Below are 24,970 nucleotides of genomic sequence, written 5' to 3' on the forward strand. Positions count from 1 at the left end.
AGGTGCAGAGACACAGGGAGAGGGAGAAGCAGGCTTCCCTTCCCACGCAGGGAACCCAATGTGGGACTCCAGGATTATGTCCTGAGCCAAAGGCGGCGCTAAACCGCTGAGCCACTGGGGATGCCGGACAGTCTGCATTATGATAGTTTTAGGGGTGTATTGGCTGTTGCATTTTTGAAATAAAAAATGTAAAAAATTTACTTCGAGTTGCTCCTTCCCTCTTTGATCCTTTGCAGTTGTGGAGTTGTGGATCAACTAGTTGTCTTTTTTGGTTTGCTCTTTTAATCTTAGAATTGAGCTTTGATCCTGACTCAAGAAGCCTTATTTAATAAATCTAGAAAATTCTATTATGTCTTGACTTTTTAAAGAATCCTTATTTAAGGGGATCCCTGGGTGGCTCAGCGGTTTAGCGTCTGCCTTTGGCCCAGGGCACGATCCTGGAGTCGCGGGATCGAGTCCCACGTCAGGCTCCTGGCATGGGCCTGCTTCTCCTTCCTCCTGTGTCTCTGCCTCTCTCTCTCTGTCTATCATAAATAAATAAATCTTTAAAAAGTAAAAAAAATAAAATGACTTACAAAAAAAAGAATCCTTATTTAAAAAATCTAGAACTGTCATACTGTTCTAAGAAAAGATACAGTAAATTGGGTGCGTTGAGATAATATGGTTTTCCTCCAGTGAAAAAGTAGGCTGACCTTCTGAAATTCTACGAGGGGTTGTTGTGGAGACTGATACTGGCCTATCTGATTCATGACCTTTTCCAAACTTGAGAACACAACTTAGAACTTGTCCTAAATGTAAATATTAGAGGAAGTGAGAGATGATTTCTTAGGAGAAATCAGAAATCACATCTTTTGTAGGACTGCAGATTTCTAAGCTTCTTTAATAGAGGGAGCAACAGTTATCACATGACTCAAAATATGAGGTGCTAACAAACAGATGTAGACATATTTTGCCATACATAGTTACAGAGTCATTTTGAGTTGTCCCTTGTTTATTTTTAGTCTTATTCTTTGGGATGAAAATCTGAGAGTATTTAAATGCAAAGTCCCTTTTTGGTGTAAAAGATGTGAAAGATGTATCTGCTAGATTGAAAAAAATAAGGTACTAGCAAATTTTAAATTCAGGTGAGCCAACTATTAAATAGTGCCCATGCAGCGTATATGTAGTAGATGTCAAAATGTTACTTGAGTAATAAGCTTAGATTACATCCCAGTCTTTGTGGATGCCTATGTGAAATTCTCTTAGATGGAAAAAAAGCTCCCAAGTTGTAATTTCTATTTAATTTTCTGAATCTGAGTTGCTAGAACTTAATCTATTAAGAGGTATTTAGGGGCACCTGGGTGGCTGCTCAGGTGGTTAAGCATTGGGCTTCTTGCTCAGTGGGGATTCTGCTCCCCCCCTCACTCTGTCACTACCTCTCTCCAACTTCTGTCCCTCCACACTGCTCATTCTCTCCCTTTCTCTCTCTCTCTCAAATAAAATCTCTTAAATTAAGAGGCATGTTAATAGGAATATGACCACAAGATAGGTAGATTAGTTGTTAGGACTTGGTTTATTATCATCAGTTTAATTTCTGCAGATAGAAATAACCTTATAGATGTAGTTTCTTTCTTCCTTTTTGTTATTTGAGGGGACTTTTTCTTTAAGCTTACTAACTTGTTAACAGCATTGACCAAAAGCTGTTATAAAAGCAGTTTATTTATTTGATCATTCCAACCCTAAAAAGAAAATAAATTGGGCATTCCTGTGTAGAACAGTACTTTTGAGTTATCCAAGAAAATAACTTTCAATTATAAATGCCTTTGAGGGATTAAGAGATTGCTTTTTCCTTTTATTGGCTATTTTACTTTTTAAAGAAACTGGCAGAAAATAAATTTAATTAGTTTTTTTTTTTTTTACCTTTTTTTCTAGATGACTTATAAAGCACATATAACTTCAAAACATCCCACAAGATCTGACATCTTAAGAAAAGACATTGGCTAATTAATAGGAATGGTCTACAATATGCTGATGACTTTCTTTTGGGATGGAATTTGCTTCAGACTCATTTTTGCCTAAAATGGGATAATCAAACTGTGTTTTGAACAATAATTTGATAATAAAAGTGCACTCCCAGTGCGTTATTGGGTGGCCATGTGTTCCCATTTGTCCAATCTTAGTTTATGCCTCATTTCCTGGCACAATTGTCAGCAGTCCTCTCTTCAGATCATAAAGTATGTAGTTACTACAGTCATATGTATATCTTGTTTTTCACAAAGGGGGGGCAATTAATAAATCATTTTAAAATTAAATACTCTGTGAGTTTGCACACACGTGCTCCAGGGTGTAAGGAGAGAGGGAGAAAGGAAGAGGGAATTTGTTTGAGAAGGAGTTGTTGGGACTGAAAGGAAACTTTTGTCTTAACTCTGGTCTTCATCAGCTACTCAATCTCTTTCAGATAGGAAATAAATGATTTCTGTCTGGGTTCTTATTCACATCTAAAGGAAACAAGAGAGTCTCATACTCTCTGGGTTTGATGTGTCTCTTCTCTCAGGCACCTGCTCCCTTGCCCTCTTTACCCTCTTACTCTCCTCTACACACCCCCACCCCATCCCTTGCACTTTTTTTTTTTTTTTTTGACAATTTAAAGATAAGTGGGCAGCCCTGGTGGCCCAGTGGTTTAGTGCCGCCCTCGGCCCGGGGCATGATCCTGGAGACCCGGGATCAAGTCCCACTTTAGGCTCCCTGCATGGAGCCTGCTTCTCCCTCTGCCTGTGTCTGCCTCTCTCTCTCTCTCATGAATAAATAAATAAAACCTATAAAAAATAAAAAGTATCTTTTTTGAAAAAAAATAAAGACAAGTAAATTTTCCTATCCTTATTTGATGTCATAGCATATTAGTGTGTATTAACACTACAATTCCCTTTGCGCATTTTCTTGCCTTAGATTGATGTTCACAGGTACTGCTCATTTTACGTACTGGCAGGTGGCCACTTATGTGAGTGTATCATTTGCTAATCATGTGACCGTGACCGTGAGCTTGGAGAGCATTCCTGACCCATCATGAGGCTAGAGTCCTCTTTGCTGGCTGTTGTCTTACTACCTGTGTACCCTTAGGCAGATCACTTACTGGCTCTGGGCTTCCTTGACTCCTTATAAAATGTTAATAATTATACCTCTGTCACCTCTATCATGAGGCTGTTAAGAGACCCACACGGGAATGAATACATGAAACTACTTGAATTCTAAATTACACTAGAGGAAAATACATTGTTATGCAGTGTTTCCCTTTTACCTAATTTTCTCCATTATTTACTTAATTTCTCCAATTTACCTAATTTTCTCCATGACTATTTTTTTCTGGTTTTCTGTATTCTCCAAAATCCTGTAATCATCATGTATTGATTTTGTAATCAGATAAGGGAAACATTGTTTCAAAAAACTGTTTAATTACCATTAAAACCTCAAGTTTCACCATCTACAGATTAATCTCCATTACGGTTTTACTGTGATTTGTACCTGTTGCCTGATCTAGTGCAACTAAACATTTTCTGTATCGTCCAACAAGGTGTGCCATGGCCTTGGTGTCTTAATGCCTCCCTTGTTTTTGACCCTAATGATTGATGAATTTTCTCTTTACTTGGAATTCTAGAATTATTCTTCTGAAAGTGAAAAAGAGGCATGTATAGTATCAATTCAGTGATATTCATGAATAGAATGGACAGCTTATGGATTAGCGTGGTGACTTGGGTTTAGTTTTAGGTTTCCATGAGTATTTACTTACCATCTGCAAGCAGAGAATGGAAGAAGTTACAAAGCACTCAGTTTCAGATACAGTTATGAATTTTTCAGGTCATATGACTGTGCTGAGATCTATCTGCCCTTCTTTTGGCAACTTGAATCAATAAAAAGAGTTGATTAACCTTTTTCTTCTCATTTAAACATTTACAGATAAAGTGTTGAGAAAAATAGTTTCAAGGAAAAATTTAAGAGCTTGGTATGAAATGATATTTTGGGTGTTTTTCCCCTCAATTCTATTTTTAGGTGAACTCTTAAGTCTTGCCCTTGAAAGCTGTGCTGATGTGACTTATCTACCTCACTCTCTTTTCTAGCTATACAGTGAAAGGCCTGTTAATGGCCTTCTGCACTTCCAATATGTACCACAGAGGTTTTTTTATTTCACAGAATATGCTTTCTTTCTGTGTGTATACATATGCATGAGAGTGGACTTCACGTATTTGTAAGAGTGTTATAATCAGCCTGTATACTTTGTACAGAGCATCAGCTTTTAGAATCTATAATGCGGTCAGGGTGACTGTTGCCCATACGCTCCTTTTGCAGCACCTTCAGTGGCTTCCTTTGCTCAGAGGACTTAAAATTGTTTGTGGGTGTGCAAGGCCTACCATGGTCTGGCCTGGACCTTCATCTGCCTCTTGCATATTTCTCTCTGCCCTTCAGTTGCCTCCAAGCTGCCCTGCTGCTGCTTTTGCCCACGTTCTTTATTCTGATTGGAATCCTCTTTTTGCCTGGTTGGTGCCTTGGCATCTCTGCTCAGAGAAATCTGGCAAAGACTTCTCTCCTTTGTAACAGTATGGATGGTTTTCCCCATTAGATTGTATGTTGTGTTTATGTGTATGTGTAATGTATTTTTGTATCCATAGCTCTTAGTACAACCCTTTGCACATAGTTGACTCCCAAAAGTTTTTGAATAAATGGATGAAATAAGTAATGTTTTACTTTTAAAATGTTTTTCTTACTCTCCAGGAAGAGGCACTGCTTCAACTCAGTGGTTCCATCTACCTTTTCTTCCTACACCTATGCCACAAAGAATGTGTCAGTTTGAGAAACAGTCCTGTCGTATGTTTGTGGTCACTTTGGGCTACCTCCAGATTCCGCAGCTGTACATTTTCATGTGTCTCTCCTGTTAGAGGGACTTTTGTAGAAGAGCTTGAGAAGCTCCTGTATCAGGATCACTTGTATTGGTATGTGGGTTTATATGATGTGGGCTGAGAAATTTGTCATGTATCATTGGGGAAAAGCCAAACAGCCAAAGGTTTTAAGTGGATAATAGGGCATGCAGTTAAAGCAGGAGACTCTAAGGCCTTATGTGGGTCGGTTCTTGTTTCTTTTTCTCATTTTTCTTGAATGGGCATCTGTATTGCATCTTGGTGAGGGGAGACAGAGCTCATGTACAGGGTCACTGTGGGCCACATTGAAGGTCTGTATGCAACTTTTTTTTTCCTGTTTATTACTCTGCATTCTTGCCTGTGCTTGAGACTTTGTTTTTCGGTCTCTTTTTCTTTTTTGCTCACATTAACCTTTGATTCTTCATGCTAGTACAACTTAAAAGTAGCAGGCTAGAGTGATGCATATAAAAAATACCTGTCAAGTGTCTACCACATAAAGTTTTTTTTCCTACCATTAAAGTGGTCTTGGACAAACTTGGCTTCTCTCCAGTATCTTGTTTGGGATGGTGGTGGAAATCAACTCTAATTTGAAACTTGTATTCTTTTACTATTCTGTGTAGTTGCAGCTTAAAAACATCTACGACTTTTGAGTACCAGTTTCAGTGCTTTACAGCATGATCTCCAGCCCTCATAACAATTTTGAGAAGATGTTCTCTTCACTCTGTGGCTGAGGGAACTGAGGCATAAGATGCTAAATCACATGTCCAGGAGCACTCACCCAGTCTGTGCCAGACCTGGACACTCAGGCCTCCTGCTTCTCAAGTGGGATCTTTTCACTCTACCACCTTTTCCTCTGGTGTTGCCGAAGGCAGCTTGTCTTCCTGTACAGACATGAAAGAAACTGTTCAGAGACCCTCTGGGTCTATAATCCCATTCAAAAATCAGGTTTGGGCAGCCTGGGTGGCTCAGCGGTTTAGTACCGCCTTCAGCCCAGGGCCTGATCCTGGAAACTCAGGATCGAGTCCCACGTCGGGCTCCCTGCATGGAGCTTGCTTCTCCCTCTGCCGGTGTTTCTGCCTCTCTCTCTCTGTGTCTCTCATGAATAAATAAAATCTTAAAAACAAAAACAAAAACAAAAATCAGGTTCCTCACCTTTGAACAGTGGCCCATGATTTTTGGGATGTGCTACATTTTACTTTTTAGGTTTTGATAGTGGTAATGGGTATATGACCCATAGTATCTTCTTGCTTATTGGAGCCAATAGTAAGTTGAATATGACTTTCTTTGCGAGCCTTTTTTTTTTTTTTTTTAAGATTTTTAATTTATTTATTCATGAGAGAGGCAGAGAGAGAGAAGGAGGCTCTCTCCGGGGAGCCTGATGCAGAACTTGATCCCAGGACCCCGGGATCATGACCTGAGCTGAAGGCAGATGCTCAACCGCTAAGCCACCCAGGTGCCCCTTTACCGACCTTTTTATAGAAGAGCTTCATTTACAGCATTTGATGACATTTATAGTTGGGCTTAAAACAATTACCATTTTCTCTTTCATCAGTTCCTTGATTTCTCTATTTTTTAGTGGGAAACTTGGGGGCAGTGTATGTAGGAGATGCTACAAAGAGGAAATAAGTGCAATAGAAGCTACGTGAAGCCTCTGAGGTGCACACACACTGTTGCTGGAAGGCAGTTCCGAGTGCTGATGGCTTGTGTTAGCAGCCTGACTGATGGAGAGATTGAGTAGTTTGCTGAAGTGCTGTGAACCTTCTCTCCTTACTAATAAATTATAGCCTCAAGTCTTGTCTAACTCTTAGAGTCAGCCTTAACATTTTCCTTCCCTCTTTTGTTTTTGGGGAAGCTCCTCTGTTTGCCGGGAAGGAAAGATGAGATATGTCTTTCCAGGCAACACCAGGGTCTTTTCCTTTTCCTTATTTCCTCCTGTGTGTAGCCATGAGATTGTATAAAGGAACATTTGTAGGGGGATCCCTGGGTGGCTTAGTGGTTCAGCGCCTGCCTTTGGCCCAGGACATGGTCCTGGAGTCCCGGGATCGAGTCCCGCGTTGGGCTCCATGGAGCCTGCTTCTCTCTCTGCCTGTGTCTCTGCCTGCCTCACTCTCTCTCTCTCTCTCATGAATAAATAACTAAAATCTTAAAAAAAAAGGAACATTTGTAGAGGCTGTTCAATCCACTAGTCTGAAATGCCAAGACAACTAACCTATCTACCCTACTTACCTTTATTTCTCTCTCTCTTTTCCCTCCCTCTCATTTCTTTCCTCCCTTCTGTCCTTCCTTCTTTTTTTCTTTCCTTTATTTTTTAAAGATTTTATTTATTCATTCATGAGTGACAGAGGGCGCGGGGGCAGAGAAATAGGCAGGAGGAGAAGCAGGCTCCCATGCAGGGAGTCCGACGTGGGACTCGATCCCAGGACTCCAGGACCACACCTTGGGCTGAAGGCAGGTGCTAAACCTCTGGGCCATCCAGGGATCCCCACTTTCTTTTATTTTTCAATTGGGAGTAGGCAATGTAAAGATGCAACCTGACTGGCTAATGTAAGATAGTAAATAGGACATGTTCCTTCCTTAGAAGACCTGGATTGTTTGATTTGCCTTCTTGTGACCTCATTCTTGTTGTCACCATATCTTCTTCTCAAATTAGTGAACTTTGCATATGGGTTCAGCTTTTATTCCATAGCTGGGTCTGTCTGTAGCAACTGCAGTTTACTTTGTAAAAGGCTTATTAGTAAGTCTATATAACTTGTCATAATTCTAACACTTTAACTTTTTAAGGTATATGTTTTGATTATCTGATTTACAAAAGTGCTATATAAAAATCCACCTATGCCATATAATTGCTGAAATACTGAGTAAGCTCTGCTTTTTATGACCAAGTTATGGGATGAGTAATTACTCTCCAGAGTGAATGGTTCAAAATGAAATAACTATATGCCTAAGGTGTGATGTGACACCAGATGTATTTAAGCCCCAAGGGTATGTAATTATCTCACTACTCTTGTACATACACATGAGTACACTTATGCTTATGGCAGGAGTTTTATGTGCAAAAGAAAATTCACTTCTGGAAAGTGAAGGAGCAGTCCATTATTTTTGAGAGGCTCAGAGGTGGTTTGGTATTAGAGGCCCGTTTCACTCCTCCCCAACAAAATTGGACCTCACTGGACTGTCGAGTAAACCAGTCTGAAAACTCTGGATTTCAGATATTAAGGATAATGTAGGGATTTCCTCAAAGCACCATGTTTATAATTTATATTCTGCTGCTCTGTACTCAGTGACTTGTTATATACTCCATTTTGGACTCTATTTTGATCATCAGATGTATGACTTAAAGGCAATAAATGTACTCTGGCTTCCTTTTGAAAATAAAAATGGTTGTAGTCTACTTAAATTTTTAATTTTGTATACAGGTTATTTGTCTAGTCTCTTTCTATAGATCATGAATAATTAAAGTTAGTACCTCAAGCTGATTTTTTTTCTAGTTTTAATTTAGTGTTGAAATAATATTTTAAGCGCATTAAAAATGTGCTTGATACATTTTATCACAATTCTGCTAGTCCCATCAGTTAACCGTGCTATTGTGTAACATGATCAGGTTACACCAGTCTGGTACCCTCCCAGCAAAGGACCAGTACTTCAGTTTGGGGATTTAGTTGGTACTTCAATTTGGGGATTTGGTTGGTAGTTCTGACAGTTGACAAGCCTAGGAGATGAAAACGTCCTTAGTGTGGGGACTAGTGCAGAGGCCCACAGTGGCTGCTAGGTCTTCCCTTGGGCTAGAGAAAGGCCAGTTGAGATACTGCTGGCTTTGGGACTCCAAGTAAATCAGCAGTTGATGGGAGCTTACCTGTTTACAAGGTGATTCTCTTGGGAAGCTTTTTTTTTTTTTTTTTTTTTAAATAATGTCAGGGGCCAAATGTTTGCTTAGTTTTGAAACTAAGTGAGAGCAATACAAACATTTAAAGCTTTAAATTCTTAAAAATATAATTACAAGTAGTTTATGAAAACCAAACAGGACATGCATGCTGTGCTAATAATCAGTATGTTAGGGCGCAACCACTGTATCAAATATCCATGTACTCAGTGAAGAGTTGTGAATTTCAGATTGTTTGTATTTGTGCCGTCTACAGTGGTAGCCACTTGGCCACATGTGACCTCATTTGAAATGAATTGAGATGTGTAATGCATGGACCAGAGATAAGACTTGGTGCAATAAAAAGCATGTAAAATATATCATTAGAAATTTGTTGAAATGATGATATTGTGGGTATTTTGAGTTACATGAGATGTATTAATTAAATTTCACTTCATTTTTATTTTCACCTTTAAAAATTTTTTTACCTTTTTTTAATGTGGCTACTAGAAAATTTAAAATTGTATGTGTGGCTCACATTTTTCTCTCAGTGCTGGTTTTTAGACCCTGTGGTCTCATATAAGTTCTTTTTGTTTAGGTATACATTTCAGCTATGATTCAATTACATACTTGATTTTAACTTTTTGCCAACATATATCTAAATATCTTGTAGTGATTCTTTTTTTTTTTTTTTTTTTTAAATTTATTTTATTTTATTTATTTATGATAGTCATATATATATATAGAGAGAGAGGCAGAGACACAGGCAGAGGGAGAAGCAGGCTCCCTGCACCGGGAGCCCGACGTGGGATTCGATCCCGGGTCTCCAGGATCACGCCCTGGGCCAAAGGCAGGCGCCAAACCGCTGCGCCACCCAGGGATCCCTCTTGTAGTGATTCTTAAGCCATCATTACAAGCACTGTTCTTGAATTGCTCTTCGTGGATTATTTTCAATCTTAAATTTCTAAGGTAGAAGATCCATCTGCCAAGTGATTATTTTCTAGGTTTGAAACTTCATTAGCTAAGTTATTTCCCATAGTCTGAGAGTCTAAATCCATTTTATCTGCCTAGGAATCGCTCAGTGGATTGGTTTTGATATTTAAAATTGAGATTTTGTTTAGGTGTAAGATATGCATTGAGAGCTAAAATTATATTTACTTTCAAAAATTGTTCAAAAATTTTCAAAAATTTACTTTCAAAATTGTTAGAAATCTATTGCCTTTGTAATAATGTAAGGAAACTATCTTTTTTTTTTTTTTAAAGATTTTATTTATTTATTCATGAGAGACACACAGAGAGAGAGAGGCAGAGACACAGGCAGAGGGAGAAGCAGGCTCCACACAGGGAGTCCGACATGGGACTTGATCCTGGGTCTCCAGGATCAGGCCCTGGGCTGAAGGCGGCGCTAAACTGCTGAGCCACCCTGGCTGCCCGTAAGGAAACTATCTTAAAGGTTTGTATTTTCATATGAAGACAGAAGGGTGGTGTTTCCTTGAGTTTCAAAGTGTTTTTTGGATCTTACTGTCCAATGGAAAAAAAGGAGGGATAGACCAACAACACATGATGGTCAATTCTTTGTTTTGTCATAGTTTTCATGGTGTGGTCCCTGGTTTAGTAGCATCAGCATCTCCTGGAAATTTCTTGGAAATGCACATTCTTCTCTTCTAGTCCAGATACACTGACTGGGAAACTCTGGAAGTGGGGCCCAGAACCTCGGTTTTAATAAGCCTTCTGGGTGATTTTTATCTATCTATCTATCTATCTATCTATCTATCTATCTATCTATCTATCTATCTATCATCTATCTATCTAATCTATTTTTAAAAAAGATTTTATTTCAGAAAGAGCATGCAAACATGAGGTGGGGGGTAGGTAGGGAGTGGCAGAGGGAGGAGACTCCCTGCTGAGTAGAGAGCTTGATGTGGGGGCCTCATGGGGCTCCATCCCAGGGCCCTGTGATCATGACCTGAGCAGAAGGCAGACACTTAACTGACTGAGCCACCCAGGTGCCCCTCCAGGTGATTTCATACATATAGAAGCACTGGCTTAATATACTGGTTAGGGTTCAGCCAAGAAAAGGGAAACTACTCTCAATTTTTAAAATAGGAATTCAGTGCAGGAGTTTGGTTACACAAGCTCCTGGTTGTGACAGAAGAGATGAGACAGCAATATAGGATGGTGAGGCAACCAAGAGGTAAACAGCAGTGGGAAGAGAAGAGTACCACTAGTGGTAGGGTTATGGGAGCTTTGGGAACCAGGGCTGTTCTGAGATTGGAATCTTCTGGTAGGAGCTGGGGTCATGGAAGAAATTAAGCCATTCCTGGGAACACTGCCTGAAGTGGAGAAGGAGAGGGAGAAATATCCTGGCTCCTCCCTTCTTCCCGCCTATCATTTCTCCACACGTGCTTCCCATAGACTGAGCCCAGAGAAAAGCCAGGTGACCTGGGAGCCTGAGAAATGATGTTTTGTAGTGATGAGCTCTCCTGAGATAAAGAGCTCTCAAAGAATAGATCTCTGGGAATAGGCCCACGACTGGGACACCTGGTATTTACACTTTAAAACACAACAAGATTTTGACATAATTAAAAAATTTTTAAGTCACTCTAATACCAAAAGAAATCTCAGAATAGAGGACAGTCTTCTTAATGGGATAAATTTAGCTTTCTGAAAATGAACATGTCGTTTTATAAATTCACTGTTGGCCAGGGAAGTCTTTTTAGGGGACCAGCATCTCTGAATGTGGGAAACATTACTGTATACCTTGGAAAGACTTGGTTCTTATTTCCTGCCTACTCCAGGACTTATTTTAGTCCTGTTCCTATTGAGGAGTTACAGAGCTGTCCATGGTTGTTAGAGCTGTAATGTGGTAAATGTGTGAAATTTGTTTCCTCAGTTTCTCTGACAACTTTTCTGGAATATCCTGAATGTTTTTCTTTTCATATTTCTCCTTTTCACTTGTTTCTTAGAGCTTAGTTCTACCATTTTGTATGTCCTCTTTGGCTCATGTGTTTGCGTTTCCTCCCTTGGTTTCCTGTCTTCTCTCCCTCTTTCTTTTGTTGTTTCAGTTTTGATTAAACTATGGTTGATAGGAGGAGGACAATTACAGTGATAGAGCTGTAACAAGGAAGATGCAAATTTTAGATTTTCAAAGTAAAGTTAGAAGTAGTGTCTTGAAACTTGTAAACCTTTGAAAAGATACTGAAGATCTCATCAGAATCTCTGCGAAAAGTCATGATGCGATCCTTATCCTTTTATTTTATTTTATTTTTTTTTTATTTTTTTTTTTTGATCCTTATCCTTTTAACATAATCTCTCTCTCTTTTTTTTTTAAGATTTTATTTATTTATTCATGATAGACATAGAGAGAGAGGCAGAGACACAGGCAGAGGGAGAAGCAGGCTCCATGCAGGGAGCCTAACGCGGGACTCGATCCCGGGACTTTGATAGTTTAATCAAAACTGGGCCAAAGGCAGGCGCTGAACTGCTGAGCGAGCCACCCAGGGATCCCGATCCTTATCGTTTTAAATGAATGTATGTTTTTTTCCAGACAGCAAGTATTTAACTGCCAATATTTGAGACAGTATTGTTTTATACTGTATATAACAAATGGAAGGGAAGAAGCTAACTACAATTCCCCCCCCTTGAGAGGCACCATGTTCTGAATTCCAGTTGACTGTCTTAGAATCCAATTAAGTGTTTAACGGTCCAAAATCAAATCTAATATTTCTGAATGCAAATGAGTCTGAAACATCTATTTTTCTTATATTTGAAAGATCTGTGCTTTCTTCACTGACTTTTTTGTGTTCATATTTAAAAAATAAAAAACGTTGCAGGTAGGTGAGGAGTTGGTATAGTTTTTGTTTTACTTCTAAGTCTTAGAAATAGGGAATGCTGCCATTTACAGTTTGTAATTGGGAGAGGAGTTTTGGTTCATGAGGTCTGGTAAAAGACCAGTGCTATTGTTTTGTGTGAAGGGTGCTGAGTTGGGATGCTTATAGAGTAGTGCTTCCAACCTCTTACCTCAGAACACACAGAAAATAATATTTTGTACAATTCACTGGGGCAGGAGGTTTTAGACTATAGAAAAGCTGCCCCTGGGCTGGTAGCCCCAGCTGGCTGCCCCAAGAGGTGAGATATCAGTATCTTACAATATTCATTGGTAATATTGGGATGTCTTGCTGTATGGAGGGCATTATTCAAGAGGTAATGAGTCCTAGTCTCCAGAGGAACTCAGTACTTACAAGTTCTAACACAAGCATCTAGTGTTAAGTTATAATAGTTATTGTTTGGTGGAATACTTGGAAGAATGGAGGTTGGCTCTGTTTGAGGTGGAAGGGATCTAGCAAAGGCTCTATCGAGGGAATGAGACATGGAAGGCATCCTGTATGGAGGAATTACCTTGTGCAAAGGTAGAGAGGGAGTAAAGGGCAGGGGGAGTTTGGGGAATGCCAAGGATTTCTGATGTGGTTGGAGTGTAAGATTTGGAGATGCAAATAGGGAGTAGTATAGTGGGAACTACTGTTAAACAAGTAGGCGGGGACTGGCCTCCTGAAGGCCTTTATGTGATTGAATGAGCCCAGGACCTTGGGCAACACTGGTAGTGACATGATCACAAACCTCCCTTCTTCCTTTTAGGAAAATCTACCTGGGGCAGTGTAGAATGAACTGGAGCCTATAAGCTAATCAATCCCTGGGGAGGGAAAAGCATTGATCCATCTACTTAAGGAATAATAAGGGCTTGCCCTTAGTGAATGGAGATTCAGAGTGCTGCTTGACCTGGGATCCTATAGATTTTGCTTATTGATATGAAGAAAGGTGACTCAGATTTGGCGACTGGATGAAGGAAAGGATGATTGGGACTATTTTCAGAATTAGAGTCTTGTATGGGGGACAAGGAACTTGATTTTGGACATGTATATTTTAAGATGCTTGCAGAGATACAATTGCTAACATTTATAAAGTGCCAGGTTCTTTTTTTTTTTTTTTTTTAAAGATTTTATTTATTCATGAGATACACAGAGAGAGGGTGAGAGAGGCAGAGACACAGGCAGAGGGAGAAGCAGGCTCCATGCAGGGAGCCCGACGTGGGATTTGATCCCGGGGCTCCAGGATCAGGCCCTGAGCTGAAGGCAGGCGCTAAACTGCTGAGCCACCTAGGGATCCCCAAAGTGCCAGGTTCTGATCTAAGTACATTTTATCTTTTTTTTTTCCTAAGTACATTTTAAAAGTCCTTATGTTCTCATGACAGTCATAAAAAGTAGGTGTTATCGGTTAGTGTCCAGTGTCCAGTCAGGAAAACCCAGTTGTGGGTTGTTTTAAGCACAGAGGGAGTAATGCAGGGAATTGCATTACAGTGATACTGGAAGACAAAGTTACAATGAAACTGGAAGGACTGGAGGAACAAAAAGAAAAAGGTGTGTGTTGGAGGAGTGGATGTTGGAGCAAAAGGAGAGAGAGAAAGTATGTGTGCAGATGAATGTGGGAGGAACAAAAAGGAGAAGGGGATGTTAATCAGCTATCAGACAGCTGCTGCATAAACTGGATATTCTACAGATTTGCTGGAGATGTTAATTGGTTCTGCTGCTTTGGAACCACTGAAAATGCTGCTGGAGCCTGTGGTTGTCTGCTGCTACTTTTGGAGGTACCACCAGGAACAGGAAACAAAGACATTTTCCTTTCTTTCTTTCACCTTGCAGTCTCCTGCCACTGTTTCCCAGGAGCAGTATCCAACAGGAAGCTAATTGGCAAGAGAGTTTGGAAAATGTAGTTTATAGATTTCTAGCTCCTTGTGATACAGAGAAGAGATGAGAACCAACAGAAAAATAACTAGTACGGTGTGGGTACTGTTTTTATCCTTATGTTACAGGTGTGGAGACCAAGTCACAGAGAGGGTCACATGCCCACGACTTGGCAGAGTTGAGATGTGAATCTAGGTTAGTCTGGTTTTAGAGTGTGTGCGCTTAGCCTCTGCACTTTGATCTTGCCTTCACACATGGTTATTATTTGCTTTTTCTCTTTATTGCTGAGCACTTGAAATGAGCAGCTGTTTCCATTGATTTTGCTTATTCTGCACTTATTTTTTCTTTTGATATCTCTTACTGGCTTCAGTTTTTCACAAACTCAACCTCTGGAACCCTCTGTCTTCTTGGTCACTATTGACTTTATAGCCAATGTGATGAGTTATTTCAGAAGAAGAATCTTTTCTCATTTCTTAGACCACTGCCATATCTTGCCTTTAGATTGGATTTCATAGGAAGCTACTTAATGTTAATTTCATATTTAAATCAGAACCAAAGAAAACTACAAGTATATAGTTCTTGTGGCCTGGGCGCCGGGGTGGCTCAGGCGTTTAAGCATCTACCTCCTCCGGTCATGATCCCCGGGCCTTGGGATCTAGTCTCACATCATGCTCCCTACTCAGTGGGGGAACCTGCTTCTCCCTCTCCTCTTGCTTTCCCCTTCTGGTCATGTGCAGCGCATTTAATTTCTCTCCCTCTCTGTCAAAAAAATAAAGTCTTAAAAAGACAGTTCTTGTGGCCTTTTTTTTCCTTTGTGTGTTGTGAAGTCACAGGCAAGTCAGAGCAGGGCCTTAATTTGTGCTCTGCCCTGGCTGGGCAAGTAGGAAAAGAGTAGGGTGAGTGAAGGAGACAGACTCGCTCTAGTACCTACCATGTGTCAGCCCCGTGCTAAGTGCTTCAAAAGCATTGCTTCATTTAAATTCTCCTGTGTGAGATCAGTTGTTACTCTTCTTTTGCAGGTGAAGAAAAACTGACTCTTTGTAATGAACCAGTAGTAGAACTGGGGTTGAAACCCTCCTCTGATTTGCTCTGACAGCCATGTTTTTTTCCTCTGGACCGCCTGGGTGAAGCCCCCACTTTCTTGTCTGTTGAATGAAGAAACTGGGCAAGATAATTTTTAAGACCCATTTCAGGACCATCGTTCCGATTCTGTCACACACTGGTTGTCCTGAGCTTTGGTTGCTTCTAATACTGAAAAAGGAAGTTGCCATCCCACTCTAGGAAACATCCTGTTTTATTAAGACCAAGAGTACTAACGTGTTATTTGTAGAAGTTGTGAAGTAGGGCAAAGGCATTTAAAGTAGTCCTGATGATAGATCTTCATATAAGTTGCAAGGGAGCCCCATTACCTCCAAATGAGGCTGCTGCCTAGAACATTAGAGTCTGTGGCTTTTATTGACAGGGGCTCAGAGTAATAGCTTTGGAACAACTCCAGTCTAAACAAAGGGCAATTCTGTTATTCCATTATACTTTCTGTTGAGAGCATGTGCTTCCAAGATTATTAAGAATTCGGGATCCCTGGGTGGCGCAGCGGTTTAGCGCCTGCCTTTGGCCCAGGGCGCGATCCTGGAGACCCGGGATCGAATCCCACGTCGGACTCCCGGTGCATGGAGCCTGCTTCTCCCTCTGCCTATGTCTCTGCCTCTCTCTCTCTCTCTCTCTCTCTCTCTGTGTGACTATCATAAATAAATAAAAATTAAAAAAAAAACTTAAAAAAAAAAAAAGAATCCCTTTCTTGGGAAGGAATTTAGTCTGCGATTTGCAAGAAGATAGTGAAAAATATATTTTATTTTATTTTTTAAAAAGATTTTATTTATTTATTCATGATAGACATAGAGAAGAGAGAGAGAGAGAAGCAGAGACACAGGCAGAGGAAGAAGCAGGCTCCATGCCGGGAGCCCTACGCGAGACTCGATCCCGGGACTCTAGGATCACGCCCTGGGCCAAAGGCAGGCGCTCAACCACTGAGCCACCCAGGGATCCCTGAAAAATATATTTTAAAGATAAGATTCACTACAGTGTGGCTTGATAGCTTTATAACGTCAGTGGACAACCCTAAAATGATTAACTGTCATATGATTCGCCCATATCTTGTCTTCAAACATGCAAATAGATGGTTTAGGTGGGTACCTACATTTTTTTTGATTTACACAGTACACATCACAAAATACTTAGCTAAGTATTCCTAGATATGTCTATATCCTTAGAGTAATAACTATATTTCCAGGTTATGTAGAATCTGTTTTACCGTCCTTACTCATAAATATCCTCCAGCCCCTTCCTCGTTTTCCCATTTTATTCTGTAAAAATGGGAAATTGAAAGGTTTATATCTCTTCTTTTGATTTTTTTACTGGCTTCCCCTGCTTTAGAGGAAGCCTGCAGGGGGAATCGGCTCCCTGGCCACACCTTTATTTGGTTTAGTTGGTTCTTCTTTTAGCGGACCTCTAACTGTTGATGTCCCCAGGGTTTGAGGTTGGGTTCTTTTCTCCTGCCTCGTGTCTTTTTCCTAGATGATGTCAATCATCCCCCAAATCTTCTATGCCACCAAGTGATGGTGGCTCACCAATTTTTGTTTCCAGGTCTGACTGCTGTCCTGGTTGCTTATTTACCTCTTATTTCTATTAACTTTGGCAGGTTTTTCAAGCCATTTTAAGACTGCCACTCCTGCCCAGTAAGAAACTACATCACAGCCATGTACACACATATATTACTGTAAATAATAGGAACAAAAGTTTCACAAAGACAGCAGTTACCTTTAAAACATGACATACTTGGGATCCCTGGGTGGCGCAGCGGTTTGGCGCCTGCCTTTGGCCCAGGGCGCGATCCTGGAGACCCGGGATCGAATCCCACGTCGGGCTCCCAGTGCATGGAGCCTGCTTCTCCCTCTGCCTGTGTCTCTGCCTCTCTCGCTCTCACTGTGTGCCTATCATAAATAAAAAAAAAAAAAAAAATTAAAACATGACATACTTGCTGATGTTTTCAAAAGTATTCTGTTTCATTTCATTGAAGATGTTCTTTTGACCCACAACACTGGTCTCTAATCATCTACTCAATTAATGGATGATGTCCTACTACTTGGGAAACACTTTTCTAGAGCCACTAGATGTGTAGACATATTCCAGGTTGTAGGAAGTCTATCTACTTATTTGAAGACTGTAAATATGTAGAGTGCGATAGTTAATTATGAAAGAAGGCTTGACCAGATTCCTTGCTTTTCCCTGTTTCAGGAGCCCAAAATTTCTTGGACTGTCTGGTCTTACCGAGGTCACCAATAATCTAACCACCAGCTGGATGACCCTCTTAGGAAATTGTAGTTTTGCCAAGATCTGGATAAATGGAGTTGCGAACTTTTTAAAAGTTATGAAGTGAAACCAATCAGAATTCCCAGGTCCAAAACAAATGTCATCAGGCATACACACACACGTGTGTGTGTGTGTGTGTGTGTGTGTGTTTATTTATTTATTTATTTATTTATTTATTTATATTTCTTTCAAATGCTTAGGAGATTTTGGTATTCCAGAACAAAATATGTTTGTTCCTAGTGAATCAGTGTCTTTCAGATACCCAAGGTAAATCACTCTGGTTCCAGTTTGTTGTCCCTTTTCCCCTGAGGTTCTTGATGAAGAGCTCTGTTGTGTGTATTTTTTTTTTTTTTTAAGAAAGAGCAAGAGCAGGAGCACTTGTGCAAGGTTGGAGGGGAGGGACAGAGGAAGAGGGAGGGAGAGGGGGAGTCAGGGAGAGAGAGAATCGCAAGCAGGTCCCACACCCAGCTTGGAGTTTGATGTGAGGATGATCTGACAACCCTGAAATCACGACCTGAGCCAAAATCAAGAGTTGGGAACTTAACCGACCGAGCCACCTAGGTGCCCCTGTAGAGCTCTGTTTTTTACCACCTGTCCACTTAGCAGCTCTCTGACATCTACTTGAACAGTGCTGCTAAAATGAGGAAGCTTATTTCCTCTCATTTTGACTGCACCGGTCTTTCCCCACTCCACAGGGGGCACTGCACACAGGGAAGGTGGTTGATTGGAGTCCACTGAGGCCAGGCAAATGGAAAAGGTTCATTAGAGGCAACAACACCCATTTAAAAATTTATCTGATATTAGAGTGACCACGTAAACTCCTCAAGAGAGTCAGTATGGAATCAGAGCTAGTAGCTTTTGGTTGTTCAGAATTGTTTATTAGTTAAAATTGGTAAGGATACTCTCAGTCACCTGCTGACATGTGGAAATTGACGGATTATATAGTACCTGCTTTGAATATGTCTGTAACAGAACTCCCTATAATACGATTTTATAGGTACTTACCTTGCACGCTTCTGCTAAACTCACAGAAGGTTGACTAATCCAATGTTCTCAAAATCCTCCTCTCTGATCCAAGAGTGTTCTCATATTTTACACCCAACGTTTATTCTAATGAGGCTTTAGGAAATAGCTTATATCATGCTAAAGAAATTTACAGTTGGCATAGTGACTTAATGGTTGGTTAGTTGACTTGTGGGGATTATGCAGGGATGCGGGGGACCCTAGCTGTGCTAGTAGCATGGACCTAAAAATACTGTGCTAATAATATGAACACTGCAGAGGTATAAGTCATTCTTGAGGGAAGCTCAAATATGTTTAAAGGTTATTACAAAGACACACTTCTGTTTAACATTTTAGTATTAACTTAGGAGCCAGTATTTTTTAAATGGCCTGTAAAGCTTATTTTCTAATTCAGAAGCACAATAGCACATTGTTTAACCTTTGGATTATCCCACAACTGCTTCCAGATTTGAGGGGAACCTAATCTCAGAATTGCGGTTGGTGAGGTTTTTTTGCATTTTCATTTTTGAATATTAGGGTCACCTGTGTCAAAGATCTGAAAATTATGGTCCATCAGCTAAATCTGACCTGCCACCAGTTTTATATACCTTGTAAACTGAGAATGGCTTCTACATTATTTTAATAGTTGGGGGGGGGGAGAAGAATATTTTGGGACATGTGAAAATTATATGAAATTTAAATTTCAGAGTCCATAAATAAAATTTTATTGGAACACATTCGTGCTCATTATTTTACATATTGTCTGTGGCTGCTTCTGTGGTACAAGAGCAGAATTGAGTAGTTGCAACAGACTTTATGGCCTGCAAAACGTAAACTAGGAAATGCCCTTTACAGAAAGTTTGCTCACCCCTGGCCTATATATTTTCTAGCCTTTTGGAATGTAACATATTTTATCAGTTTTATCAGTGAACTTGATTTATATTTTTTTTGAGAGAGAGAGTGCATGGGGGGAGGGGGCATAGGGAGCGGGGAGCAAGAATCCCAAGCAGGCTCTGTAGGGACCCTGTGGGGATCGCCGTGTGTGGGGCTCAGTCTCAGGACCCTAAGACCGTGACTGGAGCTGAAATTAAGAGTCAGATGCTTAACTGACTGAGCCATCCAGGTGTCCTGGTTATTTTAAAAGATTCCAATGTGGAATATCATGTTCATAAACATAGGTAATAAGAAGGGTTTGGAGGTTAAAAACAGGTATTTGTTTCTATATAAATAGTTCCTAGACCAGCTTCTTGGGTAGGGAATGAATGACTTGCTGAATTTTGAGAAATGGCAGTTAAAGTGCTATGACACAGAAATACAGCAGTGCTGAATATAGTTACTGTGATAAAAGTGGAATATTTTAAACTTTGTTTTGAATTTGACAGCTTCTATTTTTGAGGTATCTTAAATACATTTTGTATGATCCCCTCCATTTCACCCCTCCCTTGTATGCTTTTATTTTAATCTAGTGAAGATAGTCTCACAGTAAACAGTGTGATTATATTCTCTTCTAACACTTAGTGGTTTTTGATACTTAAGTTTGTCTAATGGGGCCATCACTAAAAGTTGGAGCCATTTCTCTCTACTGCCTTGCTTTAGAGACCATGTGCACACAGCACTGGGTTGAGGTGGAGAAAAGTTGTTGTGTCAAGCCCCTCACCCCCCCCCCCCCCCAATATCTGGCAGTCGCCCCAGGCAGACAGACGTGTCTGAGATGAGGGAGTTTTCTAGATGACTTAGTTCCTCTCCAGTTCCTCTCAGACCCCCAGCCCTATCTTACATTAGCTGTCACCTCTAATCTCCCCTGGCCCTTAGCCAAAGGAAAAGGGTTGTTTATGCTTTTGAGGACGGTTTCGGGCAGTGCGGTGTCCTAGCCTGCAGCTGCCATCCCTCACTGTCTTGTGTATCTGATTTGATGTAATAGTAGCAGAGTCACATCCAGTGTGCAAGACCCTGCTCCTCTGTAGGTCTGAAACACACAGTATTCTTACACTCTTGAAAATTACAAAGAAGCGGAATAAGCAAAAACAGAACTCTAAAACCAGATGTTACAAAGCACTGAAGTTTTTCCTCTTAAATAATTATTAGGAGATCCTGAATCCTCCTTTACAACCTGGATATTCTTACTTAGAAATCATTTAGGGGCACCTGGGTGGCTCATGTGGTTGAGCTTGGTTCAACTCTTGGTTTCATCTTGGGTTGTGATCTCATGGCCATGGGATTGAGCCTTGTGTCAGGCTCCATGCTCAGCATGAACCTGAGATTCTCTGCCTTTCCTCCCCCTCTTCCTTTCTCCCTACTCCGTGTGTGTGTGTGCTCTCTCAAATAAATAATAATAAATTAAGTCTTAAATCATTTAAGAAAGTCTGGCTGTTTAGCTTTCTAGTTTACAGTATATTTGAAGGAGGTGTAGAAGAGGGGAAGGGAGAAGGGGATGCACACCCCATACAGGCCTCTTAGCAGCTCAAGAAAGTGATAGCTTGAAAAGTTTAAAACCTTAAAAAAGAAAAAGAATTCAAGAACTCAGCAAAAGCATTTTGAGGCCGTTTGGTGTGGGACCAAAGCCCCAACCACCTCACTGTTCCTTGAAGGATCACTGTGTTATTGCTTACTGATCTTTTTGAGTCCTCTGTTTGAGCCAGTTCTGTTTATTAAGGCGTTACATGCTCTCCTCCTAACAGCGCATGATGCAAGAGCGGTTTTATCAACCCTTATATTCATTTTGTAGCCAAGAAAATGAGAGATTTTTCTCTAGCTTTTCCAAGACTCATTAAGCACGGAAGCTAGGATTTGAACCTAGGTAGTCGGATTCCGGAGTTCATGCCTTTCCCATAATCTCCAGTCCCCAGAAGACGACAGGCAGAGCACGGACAGTTATAATGTAGTGGTTAGACTTTCCAGCTTCAAATTCCAGTTCAGATACTTTCTGACTTGTTAACAATGTTCATTGCCTCCATTTCTATATTTATAAAATACTACAGTAGATATTTTTCATTTTTTTAAAAGATTTTATCTGTTTATTCATGAGAGACCCAGAGAGAGGCAGAGACATAGGTAAGGGAGAAGCAGGCTCCCCTTGGGGATCCAGGATTTTTTTTCCCCCCCAAGATTCAAATACATTTTATTAGACATGGGTAGGCAGGAGGCACCAGTGGAGTTCCCAGAGGGAACCCCGCCTCCAGGAGGATTGGGGTGGGGGTGGCTAAAAGGTTAAAAGCGCCAAGGCTGGCTTGTGGACTCAGCCTGGGCCCAGTGAGTCCTCAAACAGACTGAGAAGGTTCCGAGGTTCAAAGGAGGGGAAGGAGCCCCGAGGGGGCTCGGAGTCAATGTCACTCAGGTCCAGGGCATCCCTCAGTGTGTACCTGTTCTGGCGGGCAGGGGAGCCACTGCGGGGGGTGGAGGTGTTCCCAGTAGCCCTGGCCAGGACAACCTCTGCAGAGAGTGAGAGCCCCATGCTGTCATCATCCCAGCTGCTGGAGAGGCTGCTGTCCAGGAGGAGGATGCAGGGTGGGGAGCCAGGTGGGGTGGCTGGTGGGCTCGGCGGCAGCAGCCAGCTGGCAGGGTGAGCCAATCCGTGCCAGAGCCAGCACAGCAAGGAAAGCAGGGCCTGCCACAGGGCCCACCCTTGGCTGAGGTACCACAGAATGCTTGAGGGCCGAGGCCGCCTGAGCATGGCAGAGCCAGCAGGGCCTCAGCGGTGGCCTGCAGCTTGGGGTCAGGTTCCAGCATCATGGTGAGGACAGAGCGCAGTTTGGAAGATAGGCCAGCAGTGAACTCGGTGGGGCAGATAGCCCTGGCGAAGCTGCTGCCAGCCCTCCCCACCGTGGGGCAGCTCCATGTTGCATGCCACTTCCAGGACTGTGAGACCCAGACTGAACACATCGGCCGCTGTCCCATAGGAGCCCTGCAGCAGCTCAGGGGCCATGTAATGGGGGTCTCCCTCCTGGGCCTCACCAGCTCCAGATGTACCCAGCTCAACCAGCAGCCCAAAGTCACCCAGCTTGCAACGGCCCCGGGGCCCCAGGAAGATGTTGGCAGGCTTGACGTCAAGGTGGACCAGGCCTTCCAGGCCTGCATCACCACCTGCACCAAAGGCAGACCTCTGAGCCACCCAGGTGCCCCTACAGATTTTAAAGTTGTTTGTACTTACATCATAGGGTTGTTGTGAGGATTCAGTGGGACTTTATATGTAAATAACCCAGTTATTTCTCGACAGCACATGTTGAGAGCTCAAAACATGTTAGCTACTATAGTTTATATAAAATACAATTACTAATGATTCCCAGCAGATGCACCAGTAATTCTTTATATTTCAAAAGATAGATGTTTAATAAATTCTAGAAACATATTACTCACTTAAAATATTTAAAAAGTGTTAATGCTTATTAAGAGGTCGTCATTTATCAAAATAAGGATAATTGGCATTGCCATTTTAGATATTGAGATGTTTTGCTTGATGTAAACATTAGAAAAGAAGGGGGAAACAAAACCCTTGAGAGGTCTGTCTTTGATTTTCCTTTATGATGTTCACTCCTGAACTTTTAAATAAATCCTTAAAAAAAAGTCTGGGCTTTCGCTCAGTAGGAGGCTTACCTTTTTAATTACCAGTTTGCCTTTTGGGTAAAGAACTGTGGGTTTTCTATTATGTGTGTCAGTAGATGAAACAACTCTTACTGCTGGCTGGCTACCAAGAAAGGATGTATATCTGGGATGTCATCATAAAGTTTCCCTTTGATCACATTGCCTGCACAAGATGCAAGTTGGCTAGCTCTCTGAGGGAGCTCTGGCATGGAGCGGAGAGGCAGGCAAGAGTGTCCTTCACTCCAAAGTGTACTTTCTGCTTTGCCATATAATAGCTGTGTGAGCTTTGGGAAATCACTTAAGCTTTCTGAGCCTCAGTTTCATCATCTAATACCTGCCTTGCTTAACTTAAAAGGCTGATTGGAATGCCAGATGGCATATAATGTGAGAAGGAAGCACCTTGAGAGAGCGCTATAAAGAAAGGTCTAGATACATTTTAGCTATCCAATAATATTCTATATATGATGACTTTTTAAAGCTTTTAAATGTTGTACAAATGTCTGTTGGTGGTTTTAGCGATACGGCATCTCTTCTTTGGGTACTGGATATAGATCCCTGTATTCTAAGATCTGAAGACCCAGTGGTTTTAGTAATAAATGTGGCAGTTCTTGGAGAGCTAAATCTCTCATTCCCCATTGAATTTCTCATACAACAATCAAAAGGTCTTTGGGCATAGGTAAGTGAAAGTGTAAGTTACTGTTGCAGAAGGAAATAATTTCATCATTGGATTAAGCTTTAGTAAATGAGCATTCTGTATTAACCACCATTTTATATAGTAACTGAAAGAGACAGTTCTCAACGTCTCTTGTAATAAATGTGTTCATTTATGGTTGGCTAGAACTGAGTCTTCCTCATTTCAGGTTTAGGTGACGTGGAGGTTTGGCTGAAATTTTTGGTTTAGTGTTTTGGGTGGCACATCCAGTTATTTCAGAAATGTTTTAATACTGTACATAGGTGTGTTTGGATTCGGACAGCCTATGTGCTTACTTGAGTTGTGATTTGTGATTATCCTGACTTAGGGGACATTAGTCTTTCCCCTCCTCAAGCATAGCTCTGTATGCTTGTGCAAGCACCAGCCACCCTGCTAAATTAAGATAAAATTCCTGTGGTCTCAGGAACTGCCAGTCTAGTAGAGGAGACCTTATTAAGATTTAAAATATTGTTAAAAAATAAATAAAATATTATTAAATATGATTTTTATCTAATGAAGTTAATTTTTTCTTAGTGTAAGTACTTCTTTTCCAGCAAAGATTTTGCTAAGTATTTAGAATGTCAGTTATTACAAAACAAAACCAAACCAAAAAAACCACCAAACCAAAGTAAAACATGGACAGACTAGCATAAATCAGATAATAAAACACACCGGCTTAAAATTCAAATGGCTTTCCTACTGCATTTAAAGTAAAATTACTAGTGAAATAACTTCTAAGGCCCTAAGTAAGCTCACAATCCCCCGTTTTTTGCAAACTCTGTACAGTGGAACTTGGATCATAGGTAACAATGTAGCTGAGGCATCTTTATTGTTGTACTTTTTCAGTTTT

At 40.9% G+C, this 24,970-nt stretch overlaps 1 protein-coding gene and 1 pseudogene across 2 annotated transcripts in view; one reads left to right on the forward strand and one right to left on the reverse strand.

Annotated features, from left to right (window-relative positions):
- ZSWIM6 (zinc finger SWIM-type containing 6) overlaps positions 1-24,970 on the forward strand; it is a 196,573-nt gene that overhangs the window by 15,234 nt on the left and 156,369 nt on the right. The gene's annotated exons all lie outside the window — the stretch shown is intronic.
- LOC112660350 (membrane-associated tyrosine- and threonine-specific cdc2-inhibitory kinase-like) lies at positions 21,959-23,638 on the reverse strand (annotated as a pseudogene).

This window comes from Canis lupus, chromosome 2 (genome assembly GCF_003254725.2).
Source record: "Canis lupus dingo isolate Sandy chromosome 2, ASM325472v2, whole genome shotgun sequence".
Lineage (NCBI taxonomy): Eukaryota > Metazoa > Chordata > Mammalia > Carnivora > Canidae > Canis > Canis lupus.